At 43.1% G+C, this 23,626-nt stretch overlaps 1 long non-coding RNA gene across 1 annotated transcript in view; it reads left to right on the top strand.

Moving 5' to 3' along the window:
• Positions 1–23,626, top strand: part of LOC141980920 (uncharacterized) — a 177,240-nt gene that overhangs the window by 114,189 nt on the left and 39,425 nt on the right. The window contains exon 2 of the long non-coding RNA XR_012637630.1: positions 19,544–19,649. This is a non-coding gene — a long non-coding RNA (uncharacterized LOC141980920). The remainder of the gene's footprint in view (positions 1–19,543; positions 19,650–23,626) is intronic.

Here is a 23,626-nt window from a genome sequence, read left to right as displayed (position 1 = left end):
ACCAGGACCAATCCCCAACTAAATCATCCCAGCCAGGGCTTTGTCAAGCCTGACCTTAAAAACCTCTAAGGAAGGAGATTCCACCACCTCCCTAGGTAACCCATTCCAGTGCTTCACCACCCTCCTAGTGAAAAAGTTTTTCCTAATATCCAACCTAAACCTCCCCCACTGCAATTTGAGATTATTACTCCTTGTTCTGTCATCTGGTACCACTGAGAACAGTCTAAATCCATCCTCTTTGGAACCCCCTTTCAGGTAGTTGAAAGTAGCTATCAAATCCCCCCTCGTTCTTCTCTTCCGCAGACTAAATAATCCCAGTTCCCTGAGCCTTTCCTCATAAGTCATGTGCTCCAGTCCCCTAATCATTTTTGTTGCCCTCCGCTGGACGCTTTCCAATTTTTCCACATCCTTCTTGTCGTGTGGGGCCCAAAACTGGACACAGTACTCCAGATGAGGCCTCACCAATGCCGAATAGAGGGGAATGATCACGTCCCTTGATCTGCTGGCAATGCTCCTACTTATACAGCCCAAAATGCCATTCGCCTTCTTGGCAACAAGGGCATGCTGTTAACTCATATCCAGCTTCTCGTCCACTGTAACCCCTAGGTCCTTTTCCGCAGAACTGCTGCCTAACCACTCGGTCCCTAGACTTAGTGGTGCATGGGATTCTTCCGTCCTAAGTGCAGGACTCTGCACTTGTCCTTGTTGAACCTCATCAGATTTCTTTTGGCCCAATCCTCTAATTTGTCTAGGTCCCTCTGTATCCTATCCCTACCTTCCAGGGTATCTACCACTCCTCCCAGTTTAGTGTCATCTGCAAACTTGCTGAGGGTGCAATCCACGCCATCCTCCAGATCATTAATGAAGATATTGAACAAAACCGGCCCCAGGTCCAACCCTTGGGGCACTGCGCTTGATACCGGCTGCCAACTAGACATGGAGCTGTTGATCACTATCCATTGAGCGCAACAATCTAGCCAACTTTCTATCCACCTTATAGTCCATTCATCCAGCCCATACTTCTTTAACTTGCTGGCAAGAATACTGTGGGAGACTGTACCAAAAGCTTTGCTAAAGTCAAGGAATAACAGGTCCACTGCTTTCCCCTCATCCACAGAGCCAGTTATCTCATCATAGAAGGCAATTAGGTTAGTCAGGACTTGCCCTTGGTGAATCCATGCTGGCTGTTCCTGATCACTTTCCTCTCCTCTAAGTGCTTCAGAATTGATTCCTTGAGGACCTGCTCCATGATTTTTCCAGGGACTGAGGTGAGGCTGACTGGCCTATAGTTCCCCGGATCCTCCTTCTTCCCTTTTTTAAAGATGGGCACTACATTAGCCTTTTCCTAGTCATCCGGGACCTCCCCTGATCACCATGAGTTTTCAAAGATAATGGCCAATGGCTCTGCAGTCACATCCGCCAAATCCTTTAGCACCCTCAGATGCTGTGGATGGGGGAGGTAGTACATCATTGGAGTCTCTGGCCATGGTTCATCATGGGATATGCAGTCCACCTGGGGAGCCTAGCCCACAGGCGAGAACAGAGACAGGAGGCAACCAAACTACAGGTCCCATGGGACACTGTGGCAGCATATCCAAATCAAAATGTGTTGGGTTTGGGGCATTCAGTTTTTAAATGAAAAACTGAAACTTTCCACATGAAGCAGACACTTTCTGTAAAAAAAATATATCATTGTTTTGATGGCCAATTTTTGACCAGCCCTGCTCCTGACCTGTTGGACCCTAATAATTGAGTAACCATTAATTAAAGCATCATTTAACCACTTATTCACCCTTTATAAGCAGTTTGTTAATGTATCCTTAATATGAGGTTGTCACGATGGGCTAGAAAGTGGTAAGCAACTAGCAGGGTAAATTACCCAAATTCTACCTTTAAAGACGTATTAGGAAAGAATGTAAATGGTAATTAGGGCTATTCCTTATGAGTAGCTAGCAAAGCAATAGATAGGCAAGAGGTTTGAAATGTATACATTGTTAAAGAACTGGAAGAAGATAGTGATTGTAGTAGTCTATGCTTATCTATATCTTGTTAGAGCTTAACAATGTAACCAAACGGTTTCTGTCTAGGGCTGTATTCTGTTAATTCAGAGATCAAAAGGAAATATTAATATTTATATGAACTTTGGGTGAAATAATGTCACATGTCTCTTTAAAGTTTGTGATAAACTGTCATGGATAATTAATTATCATGTGTTAAACCATGAGTTAATTACCAGTGATGTTTAGGAAACAGAAGGTTACTTCAAAAGCCTATTGTTCATCCAAGAACTCTGTGCTGCCCAGGAACTGTATAAAGAACACTTGGAACCTGATTGTTTCATCTCCGATCTGCCTGAGCTTTATTCAGGGAACGCTTGAGCCCTAAGACTTAGATCTTCAGTCCCATCTGGATCACCCTGGATATGAACATTGGACTATAACCTATGGACTAATTCTGATAGAACTATATGCGACTCCAAAGCTCACCATCTCTACTATGAAACTGGTCTCAGACCCATACTCATGTCTGTATGTATACTGATCTTTTAACCAGTACTCTTTCTCTTATCTTTTTAAATAAATTTTAGTTTAGTTAATAAGAATTGGCTGTAAGCGTGTACTTGGGTAAGATCTGAAATATTCATTAACCTGGGAGATAATGTATCCAATCCTTTGGGATTGGTAGAACTTTCATATTTGACTTGACTGTCTGGGAGGGAGCCCAAAGGCTGGTTTGTGTTTAAGGAAATTGTATTTTGGCTTCTGTATAACCAGTAAGGTATTGTAGAAGCTGTTTTGTGGCTAGCTTAGTGGATCTAAATGTTGGAATAACCAGCTTTGGGGATTGTCTTCCCCATTCTTTGCAGTTTGCTCTAATTGAGTAACCTAAGCGTGCCCCCCAAGCCCCGCTTACAGATATCTTTGTATCTTTGGTCCTTTCTGAAAGCAAGACATGACACCAATTCCCCAGTGTAAGTAAGGTGGTTCGTGAAGGTGGTGTTAAGACAACGGTGTGTTTATTCATGTGATTAAATTCAATTATGCAATAACAATGGGCCCAGTAATGATAACAGAAAGTTGTATAGGGGAGAACCCTATTGGCATTAAATTATATTCCTGGTGTGTAGGTCACCGATTGTCAAGTGGTGTACACTGATAGAACGCTATTGAGTCAACAGAGCTGTACTGACTTACATCAGATGAGAATCTGGCCCTACAACATTCCTTAGTTTAATAGGTATCTGAAGCAGCTTTAGATCTCAAATTTAGATTTAATTAAATAAAATCCCTGAGCTCCTGCTCAGTGAAACACCATCAAAACCCCAAACCCTCAGCTTCCACATCAAATTCCTTTTACACAGATGAGTTTTGAAGCATGGTCTGAACTGAAACAATAATTTCCTAAGTCAAAAGTTCCTTGTGGGAAAGCCCTGCTAACTCTTCTTGAGTCCAACTTGAGTCCTTCCACTGACTGCAACCAGAGCAGGCTGGCTTGAGGAAGTAAGTGACTTCTCAGAGGCAGGTTCCAAACCATTTACAATAGGTCAAAGCCAACACCTTCAAAAATCCACCCCTGTAACTTTGCAGACAGGGGTGGGGGAATGGCTATATCATCCAAAGGAAGCTAGGGTCATGAGCTCAAGAATTCTGTGAAATTTGAGGAAAACATCACTCACTGGGCTTGTGTATCCCTGAATGGCAATGCGCTTCTTCAAGCCAGACTGAGAGAAGGGCAAAGGAGGAAATACACAGCATCAAAGGGGAAAAGTTAGATTTCAGGCCCAAACACTCATATGTGCCCTGTAGGCCCTGATCCTCCAATTGAGGATATGGGTGGAACCCTGTGCCCACACAGTGCCCTATTGAGGGGGATTGATTTCAATGGAAGTCAGGAGCCTAAATACTTCTGAGTATCTGGGCCTAAAACCCTGATTTTCAGTGATGCTGAGCACCAGAGCCCCCTTTTGGGCTCAACTGGTGTTTTGGGTGCTCACCCCTTGTGAGAATCAGGGCCTGGAGGCATGACTGTTGAATCCAAAATGTGTTTGCCCTTCTAGGTATTAAACGTAGTTATCTCCACCTTGGCACCTAAAATTAGTGTAAACTTTTGAAAATATGGGCCTCAAAATGCAGTTGTAATAATCTCAGGGTTAGGGCCCTGAAGGGGCCGAGCATTCAAATACATGCTTATGTTCCCCTGAAGTCATGCAGGTGCCTAAGTCCTTTTTATTCCAGTGGGCCATAGTAGCAGAGCTGAAAAAATAATTCTGCTTTTAAATCCACTGTGCTAAATCCTGCCCTGATTAGTCCCCAGTGGAAACTCACTGAAGTCGATGCAGTGAGGATACAGGACATAAGTCACTGCGGAATTTAGCCCGTGATGTCTCCTTTAGACAGACCAGTTGACACATCTCTACTTATTGCCTGCCAGAGTTTCAAATCAGGAATTAAATCCTTTAATCCAATACAAAGGACCTGATCCTGAGATGTGCTGAGCACCAGCAGTGCCCACTGAACCCAGCGGAATCTGAAGGCACATAGGATCTGCCAGGAGGTTGCTCAGCGTCTCGCAGATTGGGTGAGAGAAACAACGGTGTGGCAGACGAAGGCAGAAATGGAGAGAGACAGATTCCGCAGCCTTTAACAAGAGAAATGTCCATTAATGATCTTTAATTTGGGGCCTCCTATCCTGCTCCCATTGAAGTCAGTGACAGTAGGCTTGGTCTCACAGCATGAAATTTACCCTGGTGCAGATGGTTAGCACGAGGCCTAGATGCTATTTAAATCCCACTTAAGGGATTTGAAGTAGGACTGAGAGAGCGGCTAGTCCAATGGTTAGGGCACATATGTGCCCTGGGTTCAATTCCTGCCACAGGCTTCCCCGATGACCTAGGACAAGCTGATCAGTCTTTCTGTGCGTCAATTCCATCTCAGTACCTTGGATAGGGTGAATTTAACCCGTAGCAACTATCCATCCCAGTTATGCTACTTCCGAACTGTCCTCTTGCACATGCGCATGGATTTGAATATGGTAACGCCTCTCAGTATATCGCAAGTCTGTTTCAGAGAAAACCCCCACCCACTCACTGAAATGCTAATACTTAGGTGAAGTGCAGCTTGGCTGAATTGTGAACAGTGTTGGCCAGTTGGTTTTTATTGGCCATTTTCTTGTTGTATTCATGATGGACTTTAAAGAACAAAGGGTCAGAGTCTGAAAGAACAAAGGGCCACGGTCTTCTTCAAAAGCGCTTTGAAATCAGGCATTAAGTGGCCCAAGTGCCAGGTGGTCCAAGGCAATTTTTGCTTATTGCAATCCAACACCTGGAGCATTCTAGAGCTTTGAAATAAAGTTGAATTACAGGTTTTTACTGTTACAATGTGTGTGTGTGTGTATGTATGAGAAGACAGAGATGAAATCCCAACCCTTGTGGAACCCTGCCATCTGGAATATGAAAGCACCAATGTTGTATCAACTGAGGTGCAATTTAGACCCTGATCCAAAGAAAGCTGTGCTGGGCACATCAACTTCCAAAAAGCCATAAATCTTGAAGGCTTCTCTCCATTATTCCAGTGCTGATGGAAAAATGAATCTGTAACTGCCAGGTCTGCCTTCTGCCGCCTTGTATGTGCATAACAAATGGTATCATCAGTGCAGAAGAAACAGTTTGGTTTCAGTTCAGAAACAGAGACACAGACATGCTACATGTTTTGCCATTTATGTTGTTCTGGGTGCACTTGATTCAGAAAGAAAAGGGCTTGGGCACAAGATTTGGGTACACGTGTAACCCACACACCTCCTGGGTGGGGTGTTCTGTCCCACCTAGTGGCACCGAGACCACTTAGAGAGAGAGCTAAAATGAGTCTGCTCTACAACCTTAGCTAATAGCCAGTTGGCTTTTCACTCATGAGGTAGAGGCTCATGCACTAAGCTCCAGAGGTCCCCAGTTCAATCCTGCTCGCTGACAACCAGGGTCTGTCGGCATTACATATGCACAGTGCACATGGATGTGACAAAGCATCACTGGTTTGGCCCAGAGAAGATGAAACATGGATGTGACAAACCATCACTAGTTTGGCCCAGAGAAGGAGGAATCAGATGCACGCAGATTCAGTGCAATGGAAGGCATGATCCAAAGTCAATGGAAGTCTTTCCATTGATTTCAATAAGTTTTGGATTGGGTCCTTGTTCTTTATTCTTAATCTCCTGGCAGCAGTGGCAGCCAAATCTTTTACTGTGTTTCCAAAGAATCAGATACAATGTCAGGGATCAGACATCTGTATTTGGCATCTACCTCTGTCCTCCCCAATCATTTCCCCCCTTTGTTCTACAAAATGATCTGAAATAACTGACCAAGAAAGGCGATACGTGATTTGAGATAAACTGGAATGAGTGGCCCCATTGAAGTCAATGGGAGTTGCCATGCATATTCCAAGGCAAAATTTGCCCTCCAAGTTAAATGGAAATGGAAGAGCTTTTAAATTCCACTGTTTTCAACTTGGACTCAGCAATGCCAGAATCTGTGCGTACTCATATACATGAATAGACACTGCACCACTGGGGAAGGGCCTGGTCTGGAGGACAGATCTCTCGGAGTGAATCTTGCTCCCACTGTAATCAATGGCAGACCTCCCCTGGACTTCAATGTGGTTAGGATTTCACCCTAGATTCACAGGAGAACTCGGTCAATTCTTCTGAAAAAAGTAGCGGTGGCCTTTTGGTCCACTACAAGCTGCACCGGAAATGTGGACATTCATTTGAGTGACTCATTGTGCGTGGATACTGATGGCAATATGTGCTTGCCCAAAGGTTCGCGCTGAAAGTGTTCACGCAGCCATCTTGAAACGTGTTTGAGCCAATCAGGAGAAGAGGGCACTGGAGTATGACTCAGGAGACCTGCAGTCTGGTCCCACTTCTGCCACTGACCCACTGAGTGACCTAGGGCAGGCCACTTTGCTGCTCTGTGCCTCAGTTTCCACATCTTAAAAATGGGGCTAATAATCCTGCCCTGCTTTGTAAAGCCCTTTGAGATCACTCATGAAGACCACTCTATAAGAACTAGATAATAGTATTAATATTTATTATGCACCTATCTCATAGGGTGCTGTGAAGATTCATTGATGCTTGTATGTGTGAAGTGTTAAGGGTTGTTATTACCACTACATTTTATAATGATATGTTTACTAGACATGGGCTCTAGACTGAGATCGGAATTTCCCTATGATTCCAAGGTATTTGAGCCTGTCTCTAATATTTACATAAAGTGTGTGTTTAATTATTTATTTGTATTATAGCTAGAGGCTGGCAATGTTTTTTTGACAAATAGTTTATTAGACCAAAAAAATGCCATTTTGGTCGACCTGAAACTATTCACAAATTTGACACAAATAGTTTTGGCTACGGCTGTCAATTAATCGCAATTAATGTATGCAACTGATGCAAAACAAATTAACTGGGTTAAAATAGTTGTGATTAATCACAGTTTTAATTGCACTGTTGAAAAATACTGGAATACCATTTTAAATGTATTATAAATATTTTTGGATGTTTTTCTACATTTTCAAATATATTGATTTCAGTTACAACATAGAAATACCAAGTGTATAGAGCTTGGTATTATTATTATTTTTGAGGTCAAATATTTGCACTGTAAAAAAGAAACAAAAGAAATGATATTTTTCAGTTTACCTCATACAAGTCCACTCAGTCCTACTTCTTGTTCAGCCAATCGCTAAGACAAACAAGTTTGTTTACATTTACGGGAGACAATGCTGCCCGCTTCTTGTTTACAAAGTCACCTGAAAGTGAGAATAGGCATTCGTATGGCACTGTTGAAGCCAGCATTGCGAGTTATTTATGTGCCAAATGTGCTAAACATTCATATGCCCCTTCATGCTTTGACTTGTAGGCTCTAAAGTTTTACATTGTTTCTTTTTTTGAGTGCAATTATGTAAAAAAAAATTTTACATTTGTAAATTGCACTTTCACAATAAAGACATTATGTAACCCACCCACCTCCTGGGTGTGGTGTTCTGTCCCGTCTAGTGGCACTGAGACCATTTAGAGAGAGATTAATGAGTCTGCTCTACACCTTTAGCTAGCAGCCATATGGCTTTTAGCTCATGCAGTGGAGGCTCTTGCATTTAACTCCAGAGATCCCAGGTTCGATCCCATCCGCCGAAGACCTGGGTCTGTCAGTGTTACGACAGTACTTGTACTAACTCCATCTAATGCTCCCTATAATTCCACCTTTCTGTCTGTTCCATGGAGGTGTGCTCCATCTTCAGACATAGTTAAAAATCAAGTCCGAGATCTGAAATGATTTCTGGGGAACAGGGAACTTTTGGAATTTCGTTATTGTCTGAAACTGTCCTTTTCCTCTCCCGTTGGGGGATATAATATATAATAGGGTCCAACCAATAATTTCTCACAGGCAGATATACTATAAAATACACAAACTGTAACTTCTCCTCTCTTAGATTTTCATGATTACTGTCTACGTGCATACTTAAATGACCTCCATTACAATAAGAAAAGGAGTACTTGTGGCACCTTCGAGACTAACCAATTTATTTGAGCATGAGCTTTCGTGAGCTACAGCTCACTTCACGAAAGCTCATGCTCAAATACATTGGTTAGTCTCTAAGGTGCCACAAGTACTCCTTTTCTTTTTGCAAATACAGAATAACACGGCTGTTACTCTGAAACCTCTATTACAATAGTATCTGAGAGTCTCACAATCTTTAATGTATTTACCCTCAGAATATCCTGGGAGAAAGGGCAGTGCTATTATCCCTGTTTTCTGGATGGGGAAATGAGGCACAGAGCTGCTAAGTGACTTGCCCAAGGTCCCGCAGCAAGGCTGTGGCAGAGCAGGTACTTGACCCTGGGGCTCCTGATCCCAGGCTAGTGCCCTAACCACTGTACTCCCTCCCGTCCCAATGCACACCCTGCATTGTACGAATAATAAATTGCTGATGAGTTACAGGTAGTAGGGGAGATATGAAAATTAGCCTGTTTACACGGGCTCCCTACCAGGACAGCTGGCTTTGAACATTGCCCCTTGGTCTTCCAGTCTCACGAAGCCATGCTGCCTGTAGGTAACGCTGAGTGCTTGTCTACATGGCGAGTGCCAGAGCAGTACAGCTGCAGCTATGCTGCTGTTGCACCGTAGTGTAGACACTCCCTACATCAGTAGAAGGTAATGTAGGTAATTCCATTGATGTAGGTAATCCACCTCCCTGAGCAGTGGCAGCCAGGTCGACACAAGAATTCCTCTGTTGACCTAGCTGTGTCCACACTGGAGGTTAGGTCGGTTTAACTATGACGCTTAGGGGAGTGCATTTTTCACACCCCCTGAGCGACATAACTAAGTTGATCTAAATGTTAAGTGCAAACCAGGGATGGGCTGCCGGTCCTGCAGCACTCAGGTCTAGCCTGGGCGACTCCTCTTGACACTTTAGCATGTGAGTCATTTTTCACCCCTGCTCTAACTTGCAACCTACACACTTGCTTTTCAGTGGGAAATGGGATGGTTTCAAGAGGATAGAGGGCAACAGCGGTTTCATTTAGGGCCAAAGTCTTAAACTTCCCACAGAAATGTTCCTTACAGTTAAAACACCTACCCAAGGGCTTTGTCTACAGAACTCACTATAGGCAGCAGGGGGACAGCAGAAACCTCAAAAACCTATACAGATATTTCCCTTAAGTTACCATCCACCAGCAGAAGCTTATTTCTTGCATGCGTCATTAGGGCCTGATTCTGCCAACACTCACTCATCTAAGTAATTTTGTCCATGTGAGGGGTCCCAGTGGGTTCAACCTATGGAACTCTGCCAGAGCATGCTGTGAAGTCCAAGACTATAACAGGGTTCAAAAAAGAACTAGACAAATTTATGGAGAATAGTCCATCAATGGCTATTAGCCAGGATGGGCAGAGATGGTGTCCCTAGCCTCTGTTTGCCAGAAGCTGGGAATGGGCGACAGGGGATGGATCACTTGATGATTCCCTGTTCTGTTCATTCCCTCTGGGGCACCTGGCATTGGCCACTGTTGGAAGACAGGATACTGGGCTAGATGGACCTTTGGTCTGACCCAGCATGGCCGCTCTTTTACACTCATGGTTACCATGCTGCAGCATCTAGGTGCAGCGTTCACCGGGAGAAGACCCACTTTCATCAAAGCAGCTCAGTTTGAGCAAAAGCAATTTGATCGATCGTGTCAGTTAGGGAACAGTTGGAAAGTTCCACGGCATGCGATACACCTCGGCCAGACAAGAAGCCGCTAATGGTAAAAGAGAAATCACAGCCCACAGGCCTGGGAGTTTCATAAATTCTTAGGACAGTACCTAATATGATGTTCTGCTACCAAAGCAAGAGAAGGAGATGCAGCGTGATGGACTTCTCTGAGTGGGATTTCTATTTCAGAGGGAGACAATAAATAGAAGAAAGAGACAGTCTCAGAGTAAACTGTCAGAAGCTATTTTGTTTGAACATGGTTACCACTACAGATAGCAGGGGGAGAAGCGCCTCTCTCCTTAGTCCAAACATTGGCTGCTTAGCTTCACTTTATATATCTATCTAGGCTTTTATTTTAGGATTTTATACAGCTACCCCTGACTGTGGTTATCTGAGCACCCAACAGTAATAACAACTCACAGGATCTCAGAATGCTTCCCGAGCTACATATGCAGCCACCTTATGGTGGAAAGCAGCAACCAGCCACTATAGACATGAAGTGTGGAAGGAAGTGGAAATGGACATGAAGAAGGAAATGTGGGTGAAGTGCTGGAACACACACAAACACATACCTATAGTGTTCCTACCAAAATAACTCAGGGGACCTTTCATGGTCATGAAGACAACACAGAACTTCAATTTTTGAAGCCTCCCAAATATCAATGAAAGAGAAGAAATTCATAGCGACCTAGACGGGTTAGAAGCATGACCAGAAACTAAAAAAAGAGATTACACTTGGGCAAATGCTGCTAATAGGGGGATGGAAGGGAGGGAAATAATCCGTGCAGACATTCAATGAGAGGAAAAATTCTGGGAAGCAATACTGATGAAGGAGATTTAGGGTGATTTAGGCCAGTAAACTAGTGCAACACAGGTCTGGTCCGAAGACTCCAGCTGAAACCAATGGCAAGACTCCCAGTGACTTCAATGGGTTTAGGATCAGGCTCTGTGGCAGTAAAAGAGGTCAATGCAATTCTGGGCTGAGTAGACAGATCACATCCCAGAGCAAGGATTTCATAGTCCCTCCCCCTAGGCTCTGGTGTGAATACACCTGAAATAATGCAATGGGCAATCACTATCAAAAAGATCTTGACAAATGGGAAGGAGTTCAGTGAAGAGCAACAGAAAGGAGCAGGGGATGGAGGGGTGGATTTAGAAGAGCCATATATGGATTGCAATGGGATATATATGGGCTATATATGTCTAACTTGCGTAAGAGGCAAATAAGGTAGGGAACATAACTGTATACCAATATGGCAAGGGTGTAAACACCAAGGAGGGAGAGTGGTTATTTATGGTGGGCATATGGGGGTATAATTAGGAATAATGGGGGGACTTACATAATGTATGTTCTATTAGGCTGCAAAATAGTTTCCTAAAGGCAGCAGAGGAAACTCCATGTGATGGGGTCTTCAGGCCTCACATTGAACCAGGGTTGGGAGTAGAGCAACTGGGCTAGGGAGGCCCCGTCCCCCTACAGGTGCAAAGCATGTTCCCAGTGGAGGAACTGTTTAAAAGGACACTGGCAGCCCAGGCAAGGCTGGAAATGAGCTGTATGTGGCACCAGGAAGCAAGGCTGATGCTGAGAGCTGTGAGAGGAGTGGCACCAGCTTTGGGAAGGCTGCATGAGCACCAGAGACTTGGGTCCCCTTCCTCTTTGGTAGCTGGAAGCCCTGAGAAAGGTTGACTGAGCAGGACACTAAGAGACTGAACAGAGTCTGCTAAGCCAGTGACCAGGCCCCAGACTGAGGTGCTCCAGACTGGTAGGAATGACCCCAGGGGTACCATAATTAGGGGTAGCTCACTACCTGGGCTGGGCACTCTGCTAAACCTGTTGGGACTTGGGTTGGACGTGGTGCAGAGGATGGGTCCCCTACCTTATTACCCATCAACCCCCATTCTGCCCACTTCTCGGTCGGGACGGAACCTCTGGAGGAGCAGTGAGAGCACGCGGGGGTGATTGAGAGCACAGCTAGGCTCCCCTCTGGGATGCCTAGGCTTGTAAGGCCACAAGCTGATCTCTAGGCCTGCTGGTCATTGGACCTTCCCGCTAGAGCCCATCACGTGGGATTTGAAAAAAAAATGGATAAAATAATAAGTCTGAGCGTCTGAATTCCTTAGCCCTCTTTGAGAGCCTGAGGCCTGGCCTACGCTACAGACCAATGTCGGTGCAACTATGTGTGAAAAATCCACACCCCTGAGCGACATAATTATACTGACGTAGCCCCCCGCGTAGATAGCGCTATGGTGACGGGAGAGCTTCACCTGTTGCCATAGCTCAGGGAGGTGAATTAACTACGCCAACAAGAGCGCTCTCCCCTGTCGGCATAGGAGCGTCTTCACTTAAGTGCTATCGCGGCGCAGCTGTGCCCTTGTAACATTTGAAGTGTAGACAAACCCAGAGCCTTAAAGGGACAGTAAGAAATAAACCTCCACTGGGAGGTGGACGGACTGTCTGAAAGAATAGGTCATTTGTGCCTCTTCCATGGTTCAAGGGCTTGTGCAGCAGTGCAGAGTTTACTTGCAGGTGTGATTGTAACCCACACACCATGTGGGTGTGGTGTTCTGTCCTATCTAGTGGCACCGAGACCACTTAGAGAGAGAGATAAAACGAATCTGCTCTACAGCCTTCGCTAACAGCCAGTTGGCTTTTAGCTTATGCTGTAGAGGCTCATGCACTAAGCTCCAGAGGTCCCAGGGTTCAATCCCACCCGCCGCCAACCACGGTCTGTTGGTGTTCCATAATCACAGCTGTTAAAAGAGCGGGGCTTCATTCCAACAAACACCTTGGCAATAATGGAAAGATGGTGAGAGCAGAATGTCCTTAGAGCTGGGCAAGAAAAGGAATTTGTGTTTTGCAGGCAATTCTGAAATTTGTTTTCATTTTGAATTGGAACAAACACCCCCCCCCCCAATATTGGAATTTTTCCGCTTTGAAAAAACATTGTTTTGGGTCAGTTGAAGTGTTCTGTTCTGATTGTGACTCTTTTTTATATTATAACATAATTTTATAGTGATGTATATACTGAATATAAGATCATATTTTGAAATGAAAGGTTGCTTCAAAATCAAAAACCCAAAATGTTCCTTTACAATCAGAATCTGACCAAACTGCTTCATTTTGATTGTTTTTTCCAAATGAAACCGTTGTCAGAACCGACACATTCCTCTGGAAAGTTTTGATTTCAACACAGTGGCATTCTCTTACCCAAAAGTTCCACTGGAAAATTTCCAACCAGCTGCTGTAAATACCGCATCGAGATGATCTGCTCCCACAATGTAGAGGAAAACAATTGTGTACCTTCACGCAGGTGTATCGCACCAACACTTTTTACACAGTTATTTCACTTTGATCAGACACTACATCTTGGCGTTTTGCTAATCTCTTTAGCTTTTCAGGGGTGATTAAAATGGAATCGGCGTGTGGGGGGTGTTTCCTGGGCCTATATTTAATCTAATTCAGTATGTACTCACTAAGGTTTCTAATGATCAGCCCTATAATTGCAAGGCTTGAGGAAATTGTTTTTGTGAGTGGTGGTATTAAACTAACGTCAGGCAATTTTTGTGCCAACATGAGCAGAACAAACACAATTCAGTTTCAGAAGGGGGAGCCAAATAAAGAGATGCAGGAGAGATGGGGTGGGGCAGCTTATGAGTAGCAAACAGATTGAGCAATTTAGAAAAGTCACCTTCTTTATCCAAGAGTCCATTGCCCAACCCAGCAGAGGTGAGCAGACATTCTGATGTGCCCTTCAGAACATGTGTGTTGATGGGAACAGGATGTGATATTGGACAGACACAGCTGCTCATTCTTCACGTGATGGATGTACCATCATTAGACTTCCCAGTGGATCCTCCCTATGCTTTATTTAGACCTTTGAGGCAGGGACTGCCTTTATAATGTAGGGCTAGGTCCTCTAGTGGTGTAAATCAGCATGATGGAGCCCTGCTGATTCACAGCAGCTGAGGATCTGGCCCTTTGTGTTTGGTACAATTGTAAACATGCCATTAGGACTTCATAAAGTAATAATAATAATAATAAGTAGCCGCCCTAATGCCCTTTGTGATGCTCTGCTATTTAAAAGCAATCCCAATCTTCTCAGGAAGGCACAGCTATTGAAGTCTGATCCAGTTTATATTAAAATCACTGGGAGTCTTTCCATTGACTTCTGTGAGAGTTGGATTAGGCCCATTGTAGGCCTGAGACTTGATCAACCCCTCCCCCCACCAACATTAAACCAGCCTTGGGTGAAACTTAGGGAGTTCACCACTAAAATTGGAGTGGGGGGAAGAATGTTCTGCTGCTGATAAAGCACCCCACCTCAGGCATGTCCCTAAGGAAAGTTATAACCACCAAGTTTGTAAAGATGCTGGGAAATTAGGGACGATACAGAAAGAGACTCAATAAATGGGAAGATAAGTCTGACCAGTGTTTTTATGCTGACCATCTGTATAAACAGAGAAGGTCACAACTAAGTTACAATTTGGGCATGAAAGATAAAATGTAAAAACTTGGGCAGGAAGGAGGACACATAGGTGCCAGTGTGTAATTGGTCAAATTTTTGTTATTTAGGCGTGTGGGATAATGTGATAGGTTTAGTAAATTTGAAGGAGGGAGCTAGTTTTACCTATATAATGTACATGAAAACCAATGTTCTTTGGTAACCATTTCCGGACTGCAGTTCAATATCAAGCTGCTGGAACTCTGACCCCTCTGCATGGCCGTGATGTGCAGAGGCATTGCCGGGAACCCCCAGATGAATGGATCCTGACTGCTTTCGGGTGAAATTTGTCTGTATTTTGGGAGTGGTGCCCATAAGAGATTTGCTTGGTATATGTATTCTGTGCGAGTTGCTAATAACTAGATGTTTAGAGCACGGTTGTTTAAGGCTCTTTCACTGGGAAAAGGTTCTGCAGACCTGTAGATCCCTGAGCCCTGAGGGAAAGGGCGGGTACTTAAATGGACCAGGTTTCTTCCTGAGCCCCATGGGTAAGGACAGGTGCCTTACACGCTGAGCCCTCGGAGGGGAAAGGGTGGGGGTGCCTAAATTGATTGGGTCACGCCATGAGCCCTCGTTACAGTATAGGCAGGATGCCCTAGTTTTTTGCGAGTAACACCTTGGAGTGGAAATCCAAACCCAAATACTACAGGAAACCTCCCATATAAACAGCTATCTCAAGAGTAGAGCTGCATCATGGTGCTGCTAGATCTCATATGTGCTCTTCTGTGCATTGGGAACAAAAATATTAAACAAACCAACAATCTGTTGCCAAAGAAGATGGAATTTTAGTACATAACGAGTGGATTGACCCAAATCAAAACCTCAGGTCAAAACCCCAAAGGTTGGCAGGAGTACAAAGTCCAGACCTAGATTCTAATTTCACAACCAGTCCATGTCTGTAATGGGGCATCCCCCATGTAGAACACCTCAAACATGGGGGACCTATGCAGAGCTGGGTAAATAATGGATTTTTTGGTTCTCTGGCAATTCTGAAAAATAAAATAAAATAGTTTCAGGTCGAGCCCAAAGCAATTTTTTTTAACTGAAAAGTTTAAAAAAACAGTCATTTTGGATCGAATGAAACATTTCATTTGACCCAAACTGAAATGTTTCATTTTCATTTTTTAGCATTTAGTATTTTAAATGAAAAAAAGAGGACATTTTGAAACAAAAAAGTCATTTGGAATCAAAATCTCCAAACTCCAATCTTTAAAACATTGAAAGGAAATGTTTAGACTTTTTTGGGGGGGAATGTTTTGATATTTTTTTCCCCTGCAACAATTTGGTAAAACTGACGTGAATTCATGAAATATCTCGGTGTCACCAAATTTGCATTATTTGCTGAACAAGTATTTGTTCAAAAAATTTCATCAAGCTCTAGAAATATGTTTTGTAGCATGGGGCGCCAGAATCAATAATGGGCCAGATCATCAGCTGGCTGGACATCTGCATAGCTCCAGGTGGGCATATAGCAGTTGCCCCATTTTACAGCCAGCATAGCTGAGCACATAGGTCAGGCATATTGTTTCTGCATAGCAGTGTGTCTCAGGGGAGAATAGAGTGAAAGGATGGACCAGTGGCTAGAGGATGAGCCTGGGTTTTGGGAAGTCCAGGTTCAATTCCTTATTCTGCTGCAAATATCCTCTGTGATGCTGGACCAGTTGTCTCTAGGCCTCAGTTCTCCGTCTATAAAAAGGTGATGATAACTAAGGCTATGATTCTGGCATGGTTGTGACGTTGCACTCCATATGCTTTATAAAAATATGTTTATGAATGTCAGTAAGATGTAACTAGAATATGTTTTATGCAAAAGGTCTCTTGTAAGGTGTCCTTACAGAGCTTATAATCTACTGAGTGTGTTCATCCTATTTGTATAAATGTATCATTCTTGTATCTGAAATTAAGAATATGAAATATAACTCGGAGGTCCTACTGCAGTTATGGAAAGTGTGGGCCATTGATGGTGGTTTGGAATCTTGATGGCTCCCGTTGACGAGAACAATTGATTGTAGATGGCTCTGTTTACTTGTAAGCTTTCCTGTATACCTGTGTGCCAGCGAGTGGATAATGAAGTCTCACAGGACATGTGAACATGTCACATGTTTCTGGAATCCATCTTAAACCTGGTGCTTTTCCATTTAGAAGGAGGGATGGGAACCCAGAGAGAGACAAATGATTCCCGCCTTTTGCTAAAGATATAAAAGGGGGTGGAACAGAACAAAGGGGGCTGCCAGTCATGAGAAATCCCCGAGTTACCACCTGAGCTGGAACTAACAAGAACTGTACCAGGAGAAATGATTGAGTCCAGACTGGGAAGGAGTCTAATCTGTGAAAGAAGCTTATTGGAACATCTCTAAGGGTGAGATTTACTTGTATTCAGTTTCTTAATGTATTAGGCTTAGACTTGCGTGTTTTGTTTTATTTTGCTTGGTAACTTACTTTGTTCTGTCTGTTATTATTTGAAACTACTTAAATCCTACTTTTTATACTTAATAAAATCACTTTTGTTTATTGATTAACCCCAGAGTAAGTGATTAATACCTGGGGGAGCAAACAGCTGTACATATCTCTCTATCAGTGTTTTAGAGGGCAGACAATTTATGAGTTTACCCTGTATAAGCTTTATACAGAGTAAAACAGATTTATTTGGGATTTGGATCCCATTGGGAACTGGGTATCTGAGTGCTGGAGATAATTGACCTGCTGAGCAGTTTTTAGTTAAAGTCTGCAGCTTTGGGGGTGTGGACCAGACCTGGGTTTGTGTCTGCAGCTGGCTAGCATGTCTGGCTCAACAAGGCAGGGTTCTGGAGTCCCAAGCTGGCAGGGAAAACGGGCTCAGAGGTAGTCTCAGCACATCAGGTGACAGTCCCAAGGGGGTCTCTGTGACCGAACCCATCACAATGGTGCTCACAGTAATAATTAATTTTGTGCATCTTCCCCTCTGTAGATGGAGACAGAGGGGAAGCTGTGCCAAACCTGTGTGATTCTGCAACTACATGGGCCAGGTCACAACACCAGGAGTGGGGAGCTGGGCCCAGCCCCATGGGACATAAATCACCACTGTGAGATGAGTGCAGGTTGGGCTTTCTCTCCAGCTCCTTCTCTCCTTCTGCGCCATCCTTGTTCTCCCGCATGTCTGCTGCGAAATGTATTGCAACGTTCTGTTAAAAAATCAAAGCCTGAATGATAAGTGCTTCCAAACCTCATAGTGGTGCTGTGAAAACGAATGCATTAAAAAGATTATGAACCGCTCAGATACTAGAGTGATGAGCGGTGTGTAGGAGTACCTGTGCTATATCTGGCCCAATATAGATAAGCTTGGAAGGATTAGAGTCTTATCCGTAATGTCGCCAAACATTGATTTTGCCATACACACAAACCAGCGAAAAAATATTTCCATCCATAATCAGATCGGCAAAGTAAGAAAAACGCTGCTTGAGAAATTATTAGCTTTTGATTTAAGGAGATTTACTTTGTGTATTTTGACTTGCTGACAATTTGTTTGAACACTTATAAACTTTAACTTTTTGAATCTCTGTGTTTACTGTCATTAAATAATTAGCTTCTGACACCCTCTATTGTCTGACTTGCCACAACCGTGGAAATTTCATTAGCTAAAAATAGAGAAAAAAAAGCATGAAGCCTATCATTTCGCACAATTTGGGAAAATGTAAATAAATAAATATTTATAAAATGCTTTAAAATAAACATTGATATTATCTATCAAAACTGTAATAAAAATAAAAACCGAATTCAGCTGAGCCTAAGTAAAGTGGACTGTTTATTCTAAATAACAGTTGAAAAAAATGGCAATATTTCTCCTCTTTCTGTTGTGATTATTGCTACAAGGATGGAGATACTGCTTGCAGTTAACACTGACACAGGGTAACTTTACTGTTAAAGCGTAATCATAGTGGTCAAAACACACCTTGTCTCACCTCTGGTTTTAATTCATGCCACGGCAACAAGAACAACTAAAAATAAAGCAGACCTCCAGCACAGCAAACCCTTGTACTAGGCAGAGATTGGAACGTACACAGCAGTATAATAGGTGTATTGCAAAGAAATATGCATATATTCCAGCACTGCGGCCCTTGAAGAGCCTTTGTGAAGGACCTTTTGGAAATGCGGCGTCATTGTCACCTTGGAGATCTTGGTTTGTAAGAATAGGGTAGTCTGGTGGTTGAGACATGGGACTGGCCTGTGCTGTAGATATCTTGTGTGATCTTGAGCAAGTCACTTAATTAGTCTGAGCCTCAGTTTCCCCATCTGCAAAATGGGCATAACAGCTCTTCCTTTCTCCCACCATTTGCCTGTCTTGTTGGATTAGGCCCCAAATCAGTGAAGCATTTAAGCACATGCTTAAACCCATTCCTAGTCAGTAACAGACTTAAATATTTGCTAAATCTCATTGAAACTGATGCAGCTGCTTAAATCTATGTATGTGCATAAATGCTGTGCTGAATGGGAATTGACTGCTGAAGTGAGGCCTTAGCTTGTAAGACCTTTGGGGGCAGCGACGCGCTCTTGCCCTGTGTGTGTCCAGAAGCTAGCACAACCGGGCCCGGATCTCACGTGGAGCCTCCAGGCACTACCATTAAACAAATTATAATCTCAATATCATCATGCTAGAACTCCTCTTGTCTTTTCCCCAGGGCACTTATTTCTGGTCTCCTTTGTTGTCAAGCTGAATTATGACCATGTGCTCTCTTGGGGCACAGAGCTCTTTGCAAGGTGCTTAGCACAATACTAGGAATAATAATAACAATAATGTAAATGGTGTTAGACTTACTCTGCATTTTACAGGATCAGGACCAGAGTGTGTGAATCCATGGAGAAATGTACAGTTGGACTCTACCACCTTTAGGCTGATACAGACCAATAAAGGGCCAATCCTGATGTCTTCGTTCAGGTAAATTGAACCTAACATAAAGGTTGAAGGATTTAGCCTCGGTAAGATACCGCCAGCATTAGTAAGATGAGTATTTATTATTTGTATTGCAGGAGTGTCTAGGTGTCCTGGCCTTGGACTAGGCCTCCTTTGTGCTCGGTGCTGCACAAACATAGAACAAAAAGATAGCCCATTCCCCAAAGAGCTCACACTCCAAATATAAAACAAGAGAGAACAGGTGGATACAGACAGATGGGGGAGCATAAGGAAACAGCGAGACAATATCGATACTTTGGACACAGACCTTGGACCGGGAAATCTGTGTATAGGCTTTACATATTATTTAGTGTTAGGAAGTATCGCTGTTATTATTTCAATGCTTGACAAGGTAGAGCCTTAAAATCCTACTGGTGGGGGGGGAGGGGATTTCCTACACTGCATGGTGAATTCAATCGAAGAAGTTCTGGTTTCAAGTATACCACTCTTTCCCTGCACGCGACATTCTCAGGCCGCAGGGCTGGGGAATTAATAGACTCAGAATCTATTAGCTCACTAGACCAAGCTGCCTTTAGGAAGAAATTCACAAGCGGGACTCCCCTCTCCCTTCCAGACACACGCTTCAAAGAGAAAAACATCCAGACTCCTGAAAAACCGAAACACTGGGGGATTCAAAAAGCAGGCAAAACACAGAGGTCTCACCGTGTGATCACAGTGATCTCTCTCTTCTAGCCTCAGCCTTTGTAAAAGATGGCAGCAAATGTTGCATGGAAATGTCTCTCCATGCCTTCCCCCAGCTCTAGTTATTATTGTTATTCATTTAAGCAGAACTGGAGGAAGCCAGAATTTGGAATCCACCAGCACTAGGTCTGCTGTATCATTTGGGGATATTTGTGTATCCCTTTGGATGGTTGGAATAGAAATTCGAGACACGTCTGAGGCCCAAATTTGCATCCAAAGCTTAGAGGGAATCCGATCTAAGGTTACTGTTGGCTAACTGTGGCAGACTGCCTAGGAGCTGTGCACACAGTGCTACAACATCATATTTCTTCTCTTCCCCTGTCACCCTTTCCACCTCACCACCCCTTTGTCTCATCCACCTGTTATCTCGTAGGTTATAAACTCTTTGGGTTGTGACTATCATTTACTATATGTTTGTCAGCAGCCAGCACAATGGGACCAGGACCTGGAAGAGGTTGTTAGGGATTATCACACTCTAAAAGATAAAAAAAACTAATGATGGTATCCAGGCTGCAAAGGTCAGGTGCTAACCTGAAATACCTCAAAGTTTGGGGATGTTCCAGATTGGGAATATTGTATGGGCCAATCTCTCCGAGCAATGACAGGCTGCTCTGAAAGGCAAGCAGTTGTCGTGCTGAATTCACAACATTAAGATTTTATCTCCCATTACAAGCGGACTAGCCTAGAGTGAATCAATTATGAGATTAGAATGAATCCGATAATCTTCTCTTCCTCTGTGTCTGGAATCAGAAAACGCAGCTGTAAAGATAGTGTTAGTTATAGCAAATGAGATCAAAATTTGCCCCATTCTATTAAAAGCCTTTCCCAAACGTTAACAGCTGAGGTGAAAGGTTCCGTTGAAATTAAATTGAAATCTCATCTCTTTGACTGATTGCTGTCTCACATCATGTTCTCCACTCCAGTGGCACAGATCAGTTGCCCAACTCATAAGGGGCCCTGTGACTATGGCAACATACACCTTAGAAGTACCACACACAGATTTTCTTCAAGTCATTCGTCTGTCAAACTACGTAAGGATATAGGTGGGAGGTGGACATTCTGGGGAAAGGTGAAAGAGACCTTCTCCTCATGCCCCAAAGACAACCGACACCACTGCTCTGAACTTCTTAAAGTTCTCCACTATCCCTTCTTCTACCAAGTTAAATTGCTGTCTGATAATAGCTAGCCAGGTGGTCAGTGGAGATGGTGGCTATAAATATATTTTACTTGTTTTATTTAACATGCTAATTGTGACCATGTCTTCCTATCACTCATCCTCTCTCCCCCAATCCATCTGTCTGTCTGTTAAACTTGCTTTTGTGTCTTATCTTAAATTAGAATGGACACTCATAATGCATAAGCATAAGAGGGCAGAAATAAAGTTGCACGGATGATCGTAATTCTGGCATTTTCTAACTTTTCGTGTTTGACTTTGACACAATACCAATGCTCTTTTAATATATTTTTTCGTAGAGTTTTCTAGTTTGTTTTTTAAAAAGCAAACTGAAGAAACAAAGAAATTCTGTTACCTGCAACTGTAACAGCTACATGAGTCATCACTGTCTGAATCGAACACGTTTAGATTTATATCACATACCTTGACCTCTTGAGCTAAAAGAGCAGCTCCTTTAAGTGGTACCAGTAGTAGACTATTCACAATGTACACTCAGCACAAGAGGGCATGTGATATACATTTTGCCAGCCAGCTATTTGCTAGTCATTAATAGAAGCTGGAAATTAGAATTCCAGGGCTCTCTTTTTGGCTTCGGAAGGGGAGTTTTGTCTAGTGGTTAGAGCAGAGGGCTGTGTTAGAATCTTGAGTGCTATTTATTTGTTAAAGATACTTTGTATTTTCATAGTGTTCATTCATCTGTAGGTCCTGAAAAGGTGTAGCCCCATTTTGACAGACATCATAGCTAAGCACATAGGTTTGACATATTGATTCTGAAAGGCAACGTGACTAGGAGGATAAGACATATTCTAAACTTAGGTTCTATTCAAGGATCATGCAGCAATGGCCATGTGAGACCTTTCAGATCTTCAGCTACCTCATCTGTGTCGTGGAGGAATAGTATGAGTAGAAGATCAATAATAAGAATTATTATTGATCAATAATAAGAATTGTGAAGTGCACAGAATTATTAACACTAGCAAGTAGAATAGGTGTGGTTAGAATGCATGGTCTTCCAGTTCTTTGCACCAAGGCCAAAGTGTGTCTTGATGGAAGAAAGCAACAGTAGGAGGAATAGTTTAATCTGTTTTGCCAGTGTCTTGTCTGGAGCTCTGTCTCTCTGTGTTTTGTATGCACATGCTTCAGGAGATGCCATGAGGTCCAAAAGCATGTTCAGTGTAGTTGGAATGTCCAGAAAATCAAAGGACAAGTGTAGAACAAATTTTAGTGTGCACCTGTTAATGGTGATGGTCTGTGATTTTTAACTCAACCAAATCTGGATAGCTTTTCACGGGAACAGCGAAAGGGAAATCTCTGACCCCAGAACTATCCCTCTGCCAAATTTCAAATTCACGTTCTAAACCCTAAGGCAGTAGAACTGTTCAAATGTGTCCAGAAAAATGCTTTTAGCAGTTTTGTCAATCTGTTTTTCACTTTCTCGAAAAAAGCTAAACCAATGTTGTCCAAACTTTCCAGAATAACTAATATGAAGCAGAGACCAAGCATGGAAAATTTCAGCTCAAGTGGCTAACGTCTATCAAAATTATTAGCAACTGAAAACGGCCAGCTATAATTGAAAACTTTAGGCAACCGTAACTCTTTGTCACTGCTGTTCAGTCTACATAGTAATTTTTAGAAACAAAAGAATTGACATATTTGTGCACAGAAATCATAGAGGGGCAAAGCTTCAATTTCAGAGTCTGGGTTTGGGTTGGATGCTTATTTAAACTATCTGAACTCCTGATTCTGCAGGACTGAGTTGGTAATTTCAGGAGATTTGGCTAGTGCTGTCTGCTTCCAGACTGGCTAGTAACAGGAGACTCTTGTAGTTCTGGTTTCAGAGTCTCCAGCAATGAAAGCATTGGGGGAAAAGGTAACTGAGCATTCCTTTTTGAACTACTAAGGACTGGCTTTGAGTTTGGAATGAAGATTTAAAGGATTCTTGTTGTATCCCAACTCTGATAGAATTAAAAACACAGTGCTACTCCTAATGACTCTGACATATTGGATCCAAAGCAAAATCCGCAGTCATTGCATGGAGATTAGATGCTCTAATTTGGAACAATGAGTCCTCTGTTGCCAGATGGCT

This window comes from Natator depressus, chromosome 1, assembly GCF_965152275.1.
Source record: "Natator depressus isolate rNatDep1 chromosome 1, rNatDep2.hap1, whole genome shotgun sequence".
NCBI classification, from domain to species: Eukaryota; Metazoa; Chordata; order Testudines; family Cheloniidae; genus Natator; species Natator depressus.
Note: the sequence above shows the minus strand (reverse complement) of the source record. Positions and strands in the feature narration are given on the sequence as shown.